Here is a 15,963-nt window from a genome sequence, read left to right as displayed (position 1 = left end):
ATACAAAGAAAAGAAAAACACGAAATGTAGCTCGTTTGCTTTCATTTCAGCTTTAGTTTGAAATGATTGTGTTAGCTGTGTATCTATTCTGAACAGTGGCCTGGCGAGAGGGCAAATGTTCTATGCCAGGCGAAATCGCACATTATTAGTTCATTGTTATGGATGAATCCACATTCAAGGTCTCTAGAAAACAGCTTAAACAAATGCAAATGCAGTTACTTTGGCTGCACTTTTTTGGTGTGAATGTAAGTTGGCCATAGTTGGCTAGCTAGCAAGCAAGGGATAAGAACGTTGCCAGCCAGTATGGCAATGGAACATTTAGAACAGACTTCGTCTCGGGCCTAACAACACCCGTGCCAATATAGCCTCCAAACACTGCCAATATATCCTCCAAATATCCTCTAATGCTTCTCTGGCATTATCACTTAATTATAAACTGGGTGGTTCAAGTCCTGAATGCTGATTGGCTGACAGCCATAGTATACCAGACCGTATACCACAGATATGATAAAACATTATTTTACCTGCTCTAATTACATTGGTAACCAGTTGGTAACATGGCATTGTGCCTAAGAACAGCCCTTAGCCGTAGTATATTGGCCATATACCACACCCCTCATGTCTTATTGCCTAAACCATGGAATTGTTGAATAGTCTTTTCTGATTGGCTTGAAGGGCATTCTAGAGTGTGCATTATTTCCCTACAGCGCACAGTATATTTTCACTGTAGAGTTCAATGGCTATAGTGAATTTGTACATGTTTTGTTTGAGCTGCTGTGATGGAAATGTTTGTTTGTGCTTTTCAAATAATTGATTTCTGTGTTCTGTTTGTGCTTTTCTGATAACCAATTTCTGTGTTCATGCAAGTGACTGATTGAATGCCTGGGAGAAATCCTCACTGTAGTATTTGAAATTTGGAAGTACGCCCAGACCCCCAGTTTCAAGGTCTCAGCTTGGAGAGAAGAAGCCTCATGAGGTATTGGTCTGCCACATGCATGAACCAGTATTGGTCGGTCACATGAAGGATAGCAATCCGTCACATGAATGATAGCAAATAAATAATGAACAGGCTAAATCATGCAAGTATTACTTTCTGTGTAAGTATATAAGATAACTAACGGGACTGCCACATTAGAGACCCTGATCGACATGTGTACTATGGTGCATTGAGTTGGTTGGAACCTCTCCAGCAAGCTGACAATAAACAATGATTAATTTTAGATTTACTTTGAGTGTCCCTGTGTAAGAATTTCCACAACATTGGTTTTGAAAGCAAAAGTCTAATTGGAAATAGTATTCGTAATGTTGAATTCAAAATTCATAATAGCAAGTTAGGACTGATGGTTTGGTTAGCTAAACTAGCAAGTCTGTTTGTTCGGTTACCACAGAAACTACTGTAGCTATCTAGTTAAGTTGCTAGCTAGCTACTTCAGTGTATGTTAAGCACATTTCTCCCAGGCAAGAACACGTGTTAATTTATAGCCATGGTATAAAAGGGATAATCAACTTGCGTTCTCCAGAAAATAATGCAACTCCAAGGAAGGTCAGTTCCACTCCGCTAGTGGTGTGTCGTGGAACACACCTTCCACGTGTTCATTATTTTCCAAAGAAAGCACAACCCCTCCTTGATTATCCCTTACATAATGCACATTCTAGAATGCCAATCAGAAGCAAGTATTCAACAACGCCTTGGTAAAATATCAAGTATTTACAGTTTAATTTTACAGTAGGGTGCAACACAATATGCCTACATTTAATCTGCACCCTCCTGAACAGACCCCGGGTCTCACTGAATCACTGAAGGCCAGTGATAACCATAACTGTCTCCAAAATAAAGGCTACAGGTACTGTATATACTGTAGGAGTAGAAATACTACACACAAAAAAACACTACACAAAAAAACGAAATAAAATGCTACATCGTAATCCATCAAACATGCCCACTCAAATGAGTTGAGTAGGACTCAGTGGAGGCTGGTTGTAATGGCTAGAATGGAATTATGTTAGATTCCATTCCAGCCATTATAATGAGCCTGTCCTCCTATAGCTCCTCCCACCAGCCTCCACTGGTAGGCCTACACCGCACTAGTGAAACTAGTTGTGTAGGTTCCACCATGTAGCTTTAACCATCTCACCAGATCACTGGTCATGAAGGAAAGAAAGAAGACAAGGTGTGAGACAGTTGAGACACGTACATCAGCATACATTCATCAACGCATAAACTGGGCCCCTGGTTAGACTGCCTTCTGTTCGCCTGTAATTAGCTGTAAACCTAAAGGTTGTCTATGCTAGTGCTACAGTGAGTTCAACACCTGCTAACACCAGGATGAAAACCAGCAGATGGACGCTGCTGACATTTTGCCAGGTCTCAATCAAAAAATAGTTTCTTCACCTTGAGATCTCCTGTTGAAACAAAGGTTAAATCACTGCAGGTTGTCATCTCTGCTGCTACAGCGAGTTACTGAGCAGACCTAATCCCTGTGTGGCTGTGTGTGGTGAGGAGTTCCCACTCTCTGGCGCCATTTGCTGGTTGATGTTGATAACACAGGTGAGCAGCAGGAAGACCACCACCAGGACATCCAGGACCCCCAGGAGGCCAGACAGGGAGGATGAAGTGTCCAGGGGGGCAGAGGAGAGGGACACCATGGCCCCAAGACAGCAGAGCACCACTCTGAGAAAGAAGGGGCACACGAGCCCCCCCCCCCATAGCACCCAGGCCGCGAGCTAGCAGCTGCAGGAACAGGGGCGTGTCACACAAGTAGTCTGTCACCTAAGGGACAGAAGACAAGACAGGGGCACAGGTGTGAGTAGAGGGTGTCACGGTCACCTCACCTGGCTTCAGGTGGGATAGAGATCTGGCTCGTGTTCACTAGAGTAGAGCATGATGTAGCAACAGGTTTTGTAACGTTTTCTTATTTTAGATCAGTCCAGATGAAGTAAAGAAAATGAGGAGAGGTGGCCACTTTAGAGTATTGAGATGTACCCAACAGTATCAACCACAGGAGTGAGAGAGAATTGTATTCTACTTTAGTGTGATATCCTTCCATTGTCCTTGTACAATACAGTCTCTATGCGGGGGTTGCGTAAGCAGTATTCCAGTTACAAAACCATTATCAGAGGGATGGGAAAGGAACTCACCTTTATTATCAAGTAAATACTGCCATCTTTTCTGCAGCCACATTCAAGGTCAAAATGAAATCACAGAACCTGATATGTTCATAAAACGCGAGAGACGTCAAGCTATCTACAGTATAACAAAGGCTATGAAGCTCTAGTCTAGCGTGCGAAAAATACCTGCAGAAAGACCCTTGAGAATGTGTTGTATGGTTTAATTGGTAAAGATTATCTGAAGGTTTTGTGTGTTACTAGGTTGTAGTGTGGTTGTAGCATGTTTTAATAAACGTTGTGTGTGGTACTCATAGAGATAGAACAATGTAATATATGGTCTATGGTGGTACTGACCCTTCGAGAGGTAACGTTTGTTGTAGTCTGTAAATTCTCCCAGAACCTCCCTGACCGACCCCGTCTGACCGACCCTCACCAAAATAGATGACACAGGACACTGACCTGAGAGAGAGAGAGAGAGACAGAAAATCCATTCAAGTTACATTCAATCAATTCTGAACCATTATTTATCACTTTTATTCAACATAATTTTGCTATTTTTCTTGCCGGATAACAAGTGTAATATCAAGGTAATAATGGATGTTTCTACAGTTGGGTGTGTCTTTCTTACCCTTTGTCTACACAGAGGGCAGCAGATGGCATCCAGCCAGGACCCAAGTCTCCAGTACGAGATCAGACAGGGAGCTGCAGACAGAGAAACAAGGTAACATAAATAAGTACTCAATCACTACTCTTTCCATTAATATTTGTACCCCAAAAATGATGATTCACCATTAGGGAAACTGTCATATTGCTAGTGTAATGTGTTCATATTAGTGCGGGATTGAGCAAAATGCTGACGGCAGCATGAGAAGCTTTCGTTCGTACAAGTGACATGACCTTGTCTACTGAATGTTAATTAACTAAGTACAGCTCCTCTCTCTCTCTTAGGGGGAGGCATGGGTAAGAGGGGCAGGTCGGGTGGAGTAGTTATTGCATCACGTGATGATGACACAGACAATGGTGAAGGAGAGGAGATTGACCTGCTGCTGTAGTCAAGATATTGTTGTAATCTTTGAGTCATTCAAATACCACATGAATACATATTAGAAAATGTGCTTTAAAAACTACAAAATGATTTTTGCACGCCATGATAAAATGTGTAGAATTGCAGGAAATAAGCTTTAAACCTGCAAAATTCCATGAACAGTTTGTGTCATGAACACTGCTCATAGAAATAGACGTGGATCCCCAATGCTGGAAGGGGGGCCCCGATTCAAAAAGTTTGGGAACCCCTGCACTTTTTAATATAACCGCAGGGGTTCCAGGAATATTTCCAGCGTCATTGCAAACTGTTTTAGAGACAGACCGACAGGGTCTGGTAGTGCTCTAGTTCTCCCTGTCAGAATAAGGAACAGAGGATTTGGAAAGCATCGACTGTAGAAATGGCTCTAGGGTTATTTTGAGTAACTTAATTTATGTTCCCTTAACTCTGCCTTCTAGTGAGTTCATGCAAACTGTCATCTCCTACCATTCTGATAGATTGGAGACTATCAGAAAATGTGGTTGAAACGTTAATAATTTGGTTGTTATTCCATTGGTTACCTTGAGGCAGTTGCCCCCAGGGGCAGAGTGGCCCACACTCATTGAATATGTTGCTTTTAAATGTTAGAGCAATCACTAGTAAAACCTTTCTCATGAATGACCTCATTACAGAGCTCAAAGTTGATTGCATGTTTCTCACTGAAACATGGCTGTCTTCAGACTGTAGTGCCGCTCTTATTGAAGCCTCCTCCTGGATTACAGCTTTTATACCCTGTCAGAAAATGGAAAAGGGTGGGGAACAGCTGTAATCCAGGGGGAGGCTTCAATAAGAGCAGCACTACAGTATTTACAGTATTTATCTATTTTAACTATTGCTCTCAGCTGTAAGGGCATTTTGTTTGGCGACTTTGGGTCTTTTGAGCCTCATGCCATACTGTTTCAATGTCAGCCACCAGTGCTGTCCACCAAAGCACTGCCCCACTTTCTTCACTGATTTCTCTAAACTATTGTCTATTGTGTTTGAGAACAATGATAAAATAATTGTGTTGGTTTTAATGTTGACAAAGACACTGACTCCAAAGCCATTGAATTTCTTCATCTTTTGAGCTTTATGGACTTTATCCAACATGTTACTGGGAATACCCATAACAGTGGCCATACTCTGGATCTGTTATTACCAAGGGGCTTTCTATTGACATATCTTCTATAGTTGATGTTGCTTTATCTGATCTACACTGTGTATTTTGTACTACCTTGTTGCCCATAACACAGGGTAATACTGAACGCATTATTTAGAAACGCCATCTTACCTCTGAAGAGGCTACAGATTTTATTAAGTGTATGAACAATACTCGATCACCTACTCTGCCTTCCTCTTGTGATGATTTAGTTGATCACTTTCGTAGCAAATTAAGTGCAACCATTGATACCATAGCTCCAGTAAGGTTGAAAAAGGCCACATCCAAACAGAGAGCCCTTGGATGAGTGAGGAAACTAATCAATTCAAGAGAAATTGCAGAAAGGCAGAGCGGAAGTGGAGAAAGTCAGTGGCAGCTCCATTATGATATTCTGAGAGCAACTTGGCACATTCATAGCAATTAGAAATGCCAGATGTGGGCCTCCCGAGTGTGCAGCGGTATAAGGCACTGCATCGCAGTGCTAGAGGTGTCACTACAGACCCAGGTTCGATCACGGGCTGTATCACAACCGGCCGTGATCGGGAGTCCCATAGGGCGGCGCACAATTGGCACAGCGTACCTGAGGGGTGCCGAAACTGTGGACATACTATATTTAAACCAGATCTTAAAACACACCGTTTTAGCTTTGCTTTTCCTTAGCGTGATTTTTAGTCATTCAAGTCTTTATTGTTTTTCTTTAGTTTTTTATCCTCTTACATTGTTGTGTAATAAATATATATATTTTTATTTTCCTGGGAAGCACATTGCGTTGCATTCCATGTCTGAACTGTGCTGGATAAATAAAGCTTGATTGGATTTGATTTGATGTAAATGTTAATATGCTAGCTTCTGGGCCCTGAAGACCTCTTTCTATCTGTACAAGTCTCTCTTGACCCATAGATAAATCCGATCAAATTCTGGTTTCGGGGGATGGTGTGTGGTTCTGTCTTACCACTGTAGAGATGGCCCCAGTTGGTCTGTACAGGGAAGCTGGCAGTTTGCAGACACACAGGGCAGAGCCAGTCTCTGTGGCCCGCAGATGGACAGATCTGAGGGGTGTCCTTGAGAAAGAGGAGTACATTGGTACGGTTAGAGATAAATATAACACAGGTTTCTGTTTCTCCTCTGCACTTAATTGATCACAAAAGAGTGATTGGACACTGTGACCCTCATGAACATGAGATACACCCCCCTGGAATAGCAAGACAATAACAGAAACAAACACCTGAGAAGAGATGAAGCCAAGGTCTTATAAATCACAGTGGACCTCATCATAAGGAATTATCAGCTCTGAAATGATCAAGGTCTAAGTTAGCTTGCCAGCTGGATGGAGCTCTACGATCTCCTCCTTCACTCCAGACTGCCTCTGTTCTCAGCATTATTAATAACATTAATGGTTATTAGTAAGAGTTATCAGTTAATTTAGAGATTTTTTGGTCCATTAATATTAATATTTTGAAAAAGTAAAAATAAAAAAGAAACTTTGATGAAAATGTACGTTTCCGTTAGTTTATCATACTAACGTCATCAAAATGTCATGAATTGTAACCACTTTTAAATGGACATGCACTGAGTGTACAAAAAATGATCAACACCTTGTAGTGTCTATTGTACCTTTTGATTGACACTGCTGTGTGATTGTATTGGTTGTCACATTAGGGCTTAGAATCCTTCATGGCATTTGCATATAACATCTTAAGTGTTATCCTGAAAGGGACACTTAAAAAATCTCCAGCACCACCCCAACATCAACATACAGTTGAAGTTCGAAGTTTACATACACCTTAGCCAAATACATTTAAACTCAGTTTTCACAATTCCTGACATTTAATCCTAGTAAAAATTCCCTGTCTTAGGTCAGTTAGGATCCCCACATTTTATAAGAATGTGAAATGTCAGAATAATAGTAGAGAGAATGATTTAATTCAGCTTTTATTTCTTTCATCACATTCCCAGTGGGTCAGAAGTTTACATACAATCAACTAGTATTTGGTAGCATAGCCTTTAAATTGTTTAGTCTTGGGTCAGACGGTTCGGGTAGCCTTCCACAAGCTTACCACAATAAGTTGGGTGAATTGTGGCCCATGCCTCCTGACAGAGCTGGTGTAACTGAGTCAGGTTTATTGCCTCCTTGCTCGCACACGCTTTTTCAGTTCTGCCCACAAATTTTCTATAGGATTAAGGTCGGGGCTTTGTCATGGCCACTCCAATACCTTGACTTTGTTGTCCTTAAGCCATTTTGCCACAACTTTGGAAGTATGCCTGGGGTCATTGTCCACTTGGAAGACCCATTTGCGACCAAGCTTTAACTTCCTTACTGATGTCTTGAGATGTTGCTTCAATACATCCACATAAATTTCCTTTCTCATGATTTTGTGAAGTGCACCAGTCCCTCCTGCAGCAAAGCACCCCCACAACATGATGCGGCCACCCCGTGCTTCACGGTTGGGATGGTGTTCTTCGGCTTGCAAGCCTCCCCCTTTTTCCTCCAAACATAATGATGGTCATTATGGCCAAACAGTTCTATTTTTGTTTCATCAGACCAGAGGACATTTCTCCGAAAAGTACGATCTTTGTCCCCATGTGCAGTTGCAAACCATAGTCTGTCTTTTTATGGCGGTTTTGGAGCAGTGCCTTCTTCCTTACTGAGCCGGCCTTTCAGGTTATGTCGATATAGGACTCGTTTTACTGTGGATATAGATACTTTTGTACCTGTTTCCTCCAGCATCTTCACAAGGTCCTTTGCTGTTGTTCTGGGATCGTTTTGCACTTTTCGGACCAAAGCACATTCATCTCTAGGAGACAGAACGCGTCTCCTTCCTGAGCGGTATGACGGCTGTGTGGTCCCATGGTATATATACTTGCGTACTATTGTTTGTACAGATGAACGTGTTACCTTCAGGCGTTTTGAAATTGCTCCCAAGGTTGAACCAGACTTGTGGAGGTGTACAATTTTTTTCTGAGGTCTTGGCTAAATTTCTTTTGATTTTCCCATGATGTCAAGCAAAGAAGCACAGAGTTTGAAGGTAGGCCTTGAAATACATCCACAGGTACACCTCCAAATGACTCAAATGATGTCAATTAGCTTATCAGAAGCTTCTAAAGCCATGACATCATTTTCTGCAATTGTCCAAGCTGTTTTAAAGCACATTCAACTTAGTGTATGTAAACTTCTGACCGACTGGAATTGTAATACAGTGAATTATAAGTTTATAAATCAGTCTGTAAACAATTGCTGGAAAAATTACTTGTGTCATGCACAAAGTAGATGCACAACAAGAAGTTTGTGGAGAGGTTGAAAAACGAGTTTTAATGACTCCAAGGGGAGGGGGGGGTATTGTCTACTAGTTAGTTGGTGATGTCATTGGAAACATTTATCTTCCTCTCTTTTGACTACAAAACATAGAAACATGTTATTTTCATATACAGTATGTTGGTGCTGAAGATGATGAATATGAAGTTGAACTTCTTTGACATTTCCCTTTAAGGGTTTACCTTAAAGTATAATTTCCCCTTCTCAAAGGGAATTGTGTAAGGGTGTTGCATCGAACCTCTCAAACATTTCCTTAGGTAAGTGCATCATTTAAGTGTTTTATGGTGGTTTGAAGGCATGTAATGGCCATGTAATTAGAAATTAGAATACTCAAATAAACATTTAACATCCTTCTAATGGTCCAAATGTCAGCCATGTTGGTCAGTGCTGTGATAAGATATTGTGTAAAACAATGAATGTGAAGAATTGATCTGCACTGTACAGTATGTGTGTTAGCTAGCTAGCCAGGCAGTTTTAGAGGAATGATTCCATAAATGTTTTTAATTAACTGACAATATGTCAACATTTACATTCCAACAATGCAGTCAATCCACAGCCATACATGCACTGGCTCAAATCATTTCATGATAGGACTATTTGTAAATTGTAAATGCAACAAGTACTGATATTGTATCATACAATAGCACTCACAGCTATATATGAAATCAAAAATCTGAGACATTTATGGTCTGTTTACATATATTTACTTATACTTATTTATACCTATTTTCCACCATAATTTGCAAATAAATTCATTCAAAATCCTACAAAGACCTCTTCCCTTTTTCCATTTTTTTTAACGTTACAGCCTTATTCTAAAATGGATTAAATAATTCTACACACAATACCCTATATGAAAAAACAGGTTAAGACATTTTTTCAAATGTATTACAAATAAAAAAACGAAATACCTTATTTACATTACTATTCAGACCCTTTGCTATGAGACTCAAAATTGAGCTCAGGTGCATCCTGTTTCCATTGATCATCCTTGAGATGTTTCTACAACTTGATTGGAGTCCACCTGGGGTAAATTAAACTGATTGGACATGATTTGGAAAGGCGCACACCTGTCTATATAAGGTCCCACAGTTGACCGTGCATGTCAGAGCAAAAACAACGCCATCGAGATACATATCTGGGGATGGGTACCAAAAAATGTCTGCAGCACAGTGGCCTCCATCATTCATAAATGGAAGAAGTTTGGATCCACCCAGACTCTTCTTAGAGCTGGCTGCCCAGCCAAACTGAGAAACCAGGGGAGAAGGGCCTTGATCAGGGAGGTGACCAAGAACCCGATGGTCACTCTGACAGAGCTCCAGAGCTCCTCTGTGGAGATGGGAGAACCTTCCAAAAGGACAACCATCTCTGCAGTGCAAGATTCTCAGGTCTGATGAAACCAAGACTGAACTCTTTGGCCTGAATGCCAAGCGTCACGTCTGGAGGAAACCTGGCACTATCCCTACAGTGAAGCATGGTGGTGGTAGCATCATGCTGTGGGGATGTTTTTCAGCAGCAGGGACTGGGAGACTTGTCAGGTTCGAGGGAAAGATGAATGGAGCAAATACAGAGAGATCCTTGATGAAAACCTGGTTCACCTTCCAACAGGACAACGAGCCTAAGCACAGCCAAGAAAACGCAGGAGTGGCTTCGGGACAAGTCTCTGAATGTCCTTGAGTTGCACAGCCAGAGCCCGGTTTGAACCCGATCGAACATCTCTGGAGAGACCTGAAAATAGCTTTGCAGCGACACTCCCCATCCAACCTGACAGAGCTTGAGAGGATCTGCAGAGAAGAATGGGAGAAACTCCCCAAATACACGTGCCAAGCTTGTAGCGTCATGTCCAAGAAGACTTGAGGCTTGCGAAAGGTGCTTCAACAAGGTACAGAGTAAAAGGTCTGAATACTTTAAAAAAATTAATTTGGAATCATAACTGGGATCTTATGGCTAACTACCCAGTGCAAGTTTAGTTAGTGTTGTATAAAAGCCAGTAACTAGATACTACTGTAGATGCCCCATTATGTTCCCCTATACCAAGTACCCAAACTAGTTAACCGTGAAAATCCTAAAATATCAGACCGTTACAGTCTATGTACCAGACACCCACATTTTCTGACACCCACACATGAATCACCCAACCACACATCCACTAGCAGTCTCTGCAGTGTGAGTGGGTGGCGTGTAGAGGAGAGGGTATAGATCCTCTCTTTATGCACAGAGAAAAGAAGACTTACCTGGGATGAGAGCTGTGGGAGGGTTGCATGGTCTGATTCATCTGGCAGCTGTCTGATCTAGAGCTAGAAGTGTCGGAATGGTAGCTGTAGACAGGCAGAGAGCCCGAGAGTGTGTCTGTAGAGTGTGTGTTTCCCAGACAGGCTAGAGAAGGAAATGCTTCCTGACAGCATCACTGTACACAATAAATCTGACTGGTATTGTTAATCATTAACTAGGCCTTTCGATCTGGGAGCTGAGGACTGCCTGCCTGCCTGCCTGGAAGTGACCTAGAGAGACCATTGAGTGACAATGTACTAGTATGACATAACATAGAAGCAGATTCTCTCATATGTGATAGATATGATTGGTAAATTTGATTATAAAATGAAATCAATAAGGGCTCAAAACAAAAAAACTGTGACCACTCCCATCTCCACGTTCTATTTTGATCATGTGACCACCCACGCAAGGTCAAAGCTATCCTCTTTGACCCCACCGTTTTAGTTCAACTTGGTCAATGATTTATTATATGTTTACTCAGCCCTGGCCCACATATTTTTTTATTTTATTTTTTTAACCATAAAACACCAGCTCTGAGGTAATGAAATAGAGTTGTGAAATAGCTTATTGTTGTCTATCCATATGTATTAGACTACTGTTAATTAGCTACACAGTTGAAAGGAAACCCTCTCTAAATTCACTAGGATTGGCATCATATTAGTCTTCATAAGTATGTCACATTGGGACTGGTAGATACAGATTAGCAATGCCCAAGGTCAAGACTACAACTGAATTCCCAGTCTGCCATGATAATGAGTAACAACATTTACACAAACGTTTACCTTACAGTTTTTGGCCAAAAGAAGGTCAAAATGCCTCAGAATGTCTAATTACAAGAGTTTATCGATGTCACAGGGGCCACAAACAGTGATTTTGCCGCTGGAGATGGCTAAAGTCCCATGTCACACAAACACACACACTGATTACTAGCGGTTTTTCCCTTCCCAGATTCCTTACTAACCCATCGTGACTGGCCAGTAAGTCCAGGTTAAATATGACATTACAAAATACACTACCGTTCAAATGCTTGGGGTCACTTAGAAATGTCCTTGTTTTTGAATGAAAAGCCAGCTGCCTGGAATCGCCTCTTCACTGTTGACGGTGAGACTGGTGTTTTGGTGGTACTATTTACTGAAGCTGCAAGTTGACGACTTGTGAGGCGTCTGTTTCTCAAACTAGACACTCTAATGTACTTGTCCTCTTGCTCAGTTGTGCACCGGGGCCTCACACTCTTTCTATTCTGGTTAGGGCCAGTTTGCCCTGTTCTGTCAAGGGAGTAGTACACAGTGTTATACGAGATCTTCAGTTTCTTGGCAGTTTTCACATGGAATAGCCTTCATCTCTCAGAACAAGAATAGACTGACGAGTTTCACAAGAAAGTTTATTTATTTCTGGTCATTTTGAGCCTGTATTCGAACCCACAAATGCTGATGCTCCAGATACTCAACTAGTCTGAAGAAGGTCAGTTTTATTGCTTCTTTAATCAGAACTACAGTTTTCAGCTGTGCTAACATAATAGCAAAATGATTTTCTAATGATCAAGTAGCCTTTTAAAATGATAACCTTGGATTAGCTAACACAACGTGCCATTGGAACACAGGAGTGATGGTTGCTGATAATGGGCCTCTGTACACCTACAGTATGTAGACATTTCATTAAAAATCAGCCGTTTCCAACTACAACAGTCATTTACAAAATTAACAATGTCTACACTATTTCTGATCAATTTCATGTTATTTTACTGGACAAAAAAAATAGCTTTTCTTTCAAAAACAAGGACATATCTAAGTTACCCCAAACTTTGGAACGGTAGTGTATATAGAGTATCGGTCAGAAATGTGGACACACCTACTCATTCAATGTTTTTTCATTATTTTTACATTTTCTACATTGTAGAATAATAGTGAAGACTATATAATAAAAAAGTGTTAAAACAAATGAAAATTATATAATTTATTTCATCTTCAAAATAGCAACCCGTTGCCTTGATAACAGCTTTGCACAATCTTGGTATTCTCTCAACCAGCTTCACCGGTAATTCTTTTCGAACAGTCTTGAAGGAGTTCCCACATATGTTGAGCACTTGTTTGCTGCTTTTCCTTCACTCTACGGTCCAACTCATCCCAAACCATCTCAATTGGGTTGAGGCCGGGGGATTGTGTAGGCAAGGTCATCTGATGCAGCACCGTCACTCTCCTTCTTGGTCAAATAGCCCTTACACAGCCTGGAGGTGTCTTGGGTCATTGTCCTGTTGAAAAACAAATGATAGTGGGACTAAGCGCAAACCAGATGGGATGGCGTATCGATGCAGAATGCTGTGGTAGCCATGCTGGTTAACTGTGCCTTGAATTCTAAATAAATCACCAACAGTGTCACCAGCAAAGCACCCTCACACCTCCTCCTTCATGCTTCACGGTGGGAACCACACATGTGGAGATCTTCTGTTCACATACTCTTTGGCTCACAAAGGCATGGTGGTTGGAACCAAAAATCTCAAATTTGGATTCATCAGACCAAAAGGACAGATTTCCATTGGTCAAATGTCCATTGCTCGTGTTTTTTGGCCCAAGCAAGTCTTATTATTGGTGTCCTTTAGTAGTGGTTTCTTTGCAGCAATGTAACCATGAAGGCCTGATTCATGCTGTCTCTGAGCAGTTGATGTTGAGATGTGTCTATTAATTGAATTATGTGAAGCATATAGTTGGGCTGCAATGTTTGAGGCTGGTAACTTTAATGAACGTATACTTTGCAGCAGAGGTATCTCTGGGTCTTCCTTTCCTGTGGCGGTCCTCATTAGAGCCATTTTCATCATAGCGCTTGATGGTTTTTGCTACTGCACTTGAAGAAACTTTTAAAGTTCCTGAAATGTTCCGCATTGACTGACCTTCATGTCTTAAAGTAATGGACTGTTGTTTCTCTTTGCTTATTTGAACTGTTCTTGACAAAATATGGACTTAGCCCTATTTGATAAAAGACCATCTTCTTTATACCACCCCTACCTTGTCACACTGATTGGCTCAAATGCATTGAGGAAAGAAATTCCACAAATGAACTTAATGCACACCTGTTAATTGCAATGCTTTCCAGGTGACTACCTCATGAAGCTGGTTGAGAAAATGCCAAGAATGTGCAAAGCTGTCATCAAGGCAAAGGGTGGCTACTTTGAAGAATCTCAAATATAAAATATATTTTGAGTAGTTTAAACACTTTTTTTGGTTAACACATATGGAATCATGTAGTCTCATAGTTGATGTCTTCACTATTATTCTACAATGTAGAAGATAGTAAAAATAAAACCCCTTGAATGAGTAGGTGTGTACAAACTTTTGACTGGTACGATATATATTTATTTTTTTACAATACAAAGCATACACATACAAATAACATAAAGACACTCAAACATTCACATCACACCTGCCCAGACCCACCTGCTCACACCCTCATCTCCAGCGCCCGCATCACTCTTCGCCACATGGCCTCAAACTGCATCATTTGATTTCTCTCTGTTGCCCACATACTTTCAACACTTAGACAATAAACAATTTGACCATTCCATTGTGTTATCGATTGAGGATGGTTTGATTTCCAGTTTTTAACTATACGTTTTTTCAAGATGAGTATCCCTCTTATGCCATGTCTTGAAATATTCAAACAGACGGATTAAAAGTACATTTACATTGTAATACTTCTGACTTCTAACTTTCTAACTCCGCCCATAACTTTTGGACTTTATAGCATTCCCAGAATGCATGGTTTATTGAGTCATTTTTTTTCTTCTCCATTCTGTAGAATTTGTTAATTTTCTCTCTTGTGTAATAAATTCTATGCATAAATGTATATTGGATTAAGCGCACAACTTCTGTTAGTTATGTTCCAACATTCCCTCCATCTTGTGCCAATAGTCATTTATCTATTTATGTATTGATAATATTTTCCCAGACTAAGCCTACTCCTGGACTAAGCCTAAGCCTACTCCTGGACTAAGCCTAAGCCTACTCCTGGACTAAGCTTAAGCCTACTCCTGGACTGCTTAAGCCTACTCCTGGACTAAGCTTAAGCCTACTCCTGGACTAAGCTTAAGCCTACTCCTGGACTAAGCTTAAGCCTACTCCTGGACTAAGCTTAAGCCTACTCCTGGACTAAGCTTAAGCTGGACTAAGCTTAAGCCTACTCCTGGACTAAGCTTAAGCCTACTCCTGGACTAAGCTTAAGCCTACTCCTGGACTAAGCTTAAGCCTACTCCTGGACTAAGCTTAAGCCTACTCCTGGACTAAGCTTAAGCCTACTCCTGGACTAAGCTTAAGCCTACTCCTGGACTAAGCTTAAGCCTACTCCTGGACTAAGCTTAAGCCTACTCCTGGACTAAGCTTAAGCCTACTCCTGGACTAAGCTTAAGCCTACTCCTGGACTAAGCTTAAGACTCCTGGACTAAGCTTAAGCCTACTCCTGGACTAAGCTTAAGCCTACTCCTGGACTAAGCTTAAGCCTACTCCTGGACTAAGCTTAAGCCTACTCCTGGACTAAGCTTAAGCTCCTGGACTAAGCTTAAGCCTACTCCTGGACTAAGCTTAAGCCTACTCCTGGACTAAGCTTAAGCCTACTCCTGACTAGCTTAAGCCTACTCCTGGACTAAGCTTAAGCCTACTCCTGGACTAAGCTTAAGCCTACTCCTGGACTAAGCTTAAGCCTACTCCTGGACTAAGCTTAAGCCTACTCCTGGACTAAGCTTAAGCCTACTCCTGGACTAAAGCTTAAGCCTACTCCTGGACTAAGCTTAAGCCTACTCCTGGACTAAGCTTAAGCCTACTCCTGGACTAAGCTTAAGCCTACTCCTGGACTAAGCTTAAGCCTACTCCTGGACTAAGCTTAAGCCTACTCCTGGACTAAGCTTAAGCCTACTCCTGGACTAAGCTTAAGCCTACTCCTGGACTAAGCTTAAGCCTACTCCTGGACTAAGCTTAAGCCTACTCCTGGACTAAGCTTAAGCCTACTCCTGGACTAAGCTTAAGCCTACTCCTGGACTAAGCTTAAGCCTACTCCTGGACTAAG

General features: G+C 41.3%; 1 long non-coding RNA gene across 1 annotated transcript; it reads right to left on the bottom strand.

The window, feature by feature from the left end:
• Positions 1-1,693: 1,693 nt before the first annotated feature.
• LOC112248567 lies at positions 1,694-11,026 on the bottom strand. The gene is made up of 5 exons (XR_002953243.1): positions 10,875-11,026; positions 6,280-6,388; positions 3,737-3,810; positions 3,463-3,567; positions 1,694-2,770 (listed from the first exon to the last, which is right to left on the bottom strand). It is a non-coding gene; the product is annotated as an uncharacterized LOC112248567 (long non-coding RNA).
• Between the last annotated feature and the right edge of the window lie 4,937 nt (positions 11,027-15,963).

This window comes from Oncorhynchus tshawytscha, linkage group LG01, assembly GCF_018296145.1.
Source record: "Oncorhynchus tshawytscha isolate Ot180627B linkage group LG01, Otsh_v2.0, whole genome shotgun sequence".
NCBI classification, from domain to species: domain Eukaryota; kingdom Metazoa; phylum Chordata; class Actinopteri; order Salmoniformes; family Salmonidae; genus Oncorhynchus; species Oncorhynchus tshawytscha.
This window is presented reverse-complemented; position numbering and strand designations above follow the sequence as displayed.